Source organism: Barbus barbus (assembly GCF_936440315.1).
Source record: "Barbus barbus genome assembly, chromosome: 38".
Classification (NCBI taxonomy): Eukaryota; Metazoa; Chordata; class Actinopteri; order Cypriniformes; family Cyprinidae; genus Barbus; species Barbus barbus.
This window is the reverse complement of record NC_136716.1, coordinates 27,202,151-27,205,424: the sequence shown is the minus strand read 5'-3', so window position 1 is coordinate 27,205,424 and position 3,274 is coordinate 27,202,151.

The window sequence follows — 3,274 nt, the reverse complement described above, 5'->3', positions numbered from 1 at the left end:
AGACTTCTTTCAAAAACATTTTTTAATGAATAAATAATTTATTGTCATTGCTGTAGAACAATGAGATTACATTAGATCCTCAATCAACAGTATTTCATAAAGTGCAAATCGTACATAGGAATGTAAACATAATAAGGTCCGATGGGATCAGCAATAGCACAGTATGTAAACATTGTGCAAGGAATAAAGTGTATGAAGTAGGGAAACGGTAATAACCAGTAATGATGTGTATTGTGTGTGTGCTGTAGGCGGGAGGCGGGAACACATGTCAGAACCCTGACACCCTGAGGCGGCGGCCGGTGGGCATTGAGTCAGAGGCGGACTGGCAGGCCTGGGTGAGCCGCGGTAAGCGGCGTGAATAGGGGGAGCCGCCGACGGCGGATTGACTTTCCCCGCGGACGGCGGCGTGAATTCCTGCGAATGGCGGGCTCGGTGTGAGCGGCGAGGTTGGGAGCTGGGGACAGCGGCGAACTTCTCCCGCGGACAGCGGCTGGTCTTCTTTCACGGTGCACACAGCAGGGAGGACACAGTAAACGAGGATATAACTTCAAATAATAGTCTTTACTGATGACATCAAGGCAGGGCAAGACACAGACAGGAACACCGGGGAGTAACGAGTAGACCAGACAACACGAAACTCAACAAGCAGGAACTTAAATACAGGCGCTAATGAGACAAACACACCTGAACAGAATGAACTAATAATCACATGAAACAAGGACAGGAAACAAACCAAATAAGGAAACATGAGGCGGGAACACATGACAGACACGACAGAACCCTGACAGAGAGGCACCAGTGTTGATGTATATGGTGCTTGAAATGTGCTCGCCTGTTTTCACACATTGGGGCGGTTGGTTAAAAAGTCCAGTATCCAGTTACATAAGTTGTTCTATCCAAGGTTGCTCAGTTTCAGCAGGAGTGTGTTTGGCCGGATTGTGTTAAAAGCCAAACTAAAGTCAACGAAAAGCAGCCTTGCATAAGTGTTTTTGTGGTCCAGACAGGTCAAGTCAGTCAAATCAAGTCAAGTCTGCTTTATTGTCAATTCTTCCACATGTACGGCACATACATACAGAGAATTTAAATTGCGTTACTCTCAGACCCTTGGTGCATACAGTTAACATTAAACACTGACAGTAGACGTTCAAATACAGTTTAAACATATGTACATACAACTATACAGATATACAAATGAGGACATTGTAGAAAAATAAAGAAAGAGATAAAGTGGCATAAGGCACATGTCAGATAGAGTGCAAACCAGTTAAATAAAACAATACTGTGCAGATATATGTGTAGTGCAAGAAGAGCTTATCAGTCTGTTAAAGTGACAAGAGAACAGTCTTTTATCAGACTATCCGAAGAGGTAGTTTGCAGTCAATGCTGGATAAGGTAGTGCTCAGTCCAATGTTGTACAAGTGACAGGTGCTGGTCACAGTTTTTAAGTGGGTGGGGGGGTCGCAGTATCACAGTTCAGTGTTGCATGGGGTAAAAGAGGGGAGGGGGGCAAGGACGGGAGGCCTGTAGTTATTCAGGCATGTGACATGGGGACAGGAATGATTGTGGCTGCTTTAAAACATGCTGGGACAGCGACAGGTTGAAGATGGTTGTGAAGACCTCTGCCAGCTCGGCCGCACAGTCCTTTAGCGCCCAGCCCAGCACTCCGTCTGGACCAGATGCCTTCCTGGGGTTGATGTTGCTAAGGCAGAGTCTCACGTCATGAAGGCTCAGGACTGGTGCGTTGTTGTCATTGGAGGGCAGGTGGGGCAACAAAGTGTGCTTGTTCTCCCTCTCAAAACGGGCATAAAATAGGTTTGATTCCTCAGAGTGGAAGCACTACTCACAGATGTTGTTCCCTTGTAGTCTGATATTGCCCTAATTCCCTCCCACACCTGCTGGGAGTTTGTTGAGGTGTTAAAGTGGGCTTCGATACGCCTTTTGTAATCCAGTTTAGCAGATTTGATGCCCCTTCTGAGAGCACTCCTGGCTGTGCTGTAAGCCGCCCTGTCCCCAGACCTATAGGCTGCATATCTGGCTTTAATCAGCAGCCGAACCTCATGTGTCATCCATGGTTTTTGGTTAGGAAAGACATGGATCAGCTTCCAGGATGTAACCCTGTCTACACAGAAATTGACATAATCCACCACTGTGGTGGTGTACTCATCAAGGGCCTGGCGTGTTAATAATTCCCGGTTTCTGAAAACATCCCAGTTTGTGTGGTGGAAGCAGTCCTGTAGCTCAGGGACAGCGTTTTTAGGCCATGTTCTAACTGGCTTCGTGATGGGCCTAGCAGTCTTAATAATAGGTGTATACCGAGGATGGAGCATGGGTGAGATGATCGCTCAAACCCAGATGAGGATATGCAAGCATTTGTCACATTGGTATAAAACTGGTCCAGTGTTTTATCTCCTCTGGTAGCACAGTTCACATTACGGTGGAAAAATCACGAAAAGTCACGATGATCGAATAGGAATAGAATAGAGTGAGATCCAGGGATGCACTAGGATGTAGGTGGTAAATAGAAGGTTATTGCACATATCTTTATTGCATAATAAATCAGAAAGGAAGAAAAGCAGATGCATGTAGGCTATCAAACACTCAGATAGTGCCTATAGTTTTAGAGTTAGAGAGTGTTAATATTATTTTCTGATCACACACACACACCATTTCACCAACCTTTAAATGCAACATGTTATTTAGAGGTGTCTTTGCATGCAGTCTATGGCAATGGCAGCAGTTGAACTATAGCGCCACCTACTGTGCGATTCTTGAAAGACAAAGAATTAATATTCTGCATGAAACTCGTCATTTTGGATCAAACATATATGTGCCATCAAGCATATGATCAGCATCATCATGACACATTATTATTATTGTTAGACTGCCCAATGCATATTGATTCTTATTTATTAAATGAATCAAATTTTATTCAATTAGAAGAGTAAATTATATGTTATACAGATGTAGTATATAATTTCTGAAATACATGCTATTTCCTTGTATTCATTTAATTTATTTAGTGTTGCTTTTAGACACGTCATCATTACTCGCCTGGTGAGACTGTTATTCATAGAAATAGAAAAATATGGTGGAATAGATGCTGCTATTAAAGCAAATGTATAAGATGGGAGGGGTCAGTGGCCCAGACTCTGTCTCTAATTGGCCAGGTACAATAATTGCCATGATTCTTAACATTTACCAGCAAACAGACACAAATAAATATACAATATGGGAGAAAAAATAAGGGAATAAAAAGTCAAATAAAATATAAACA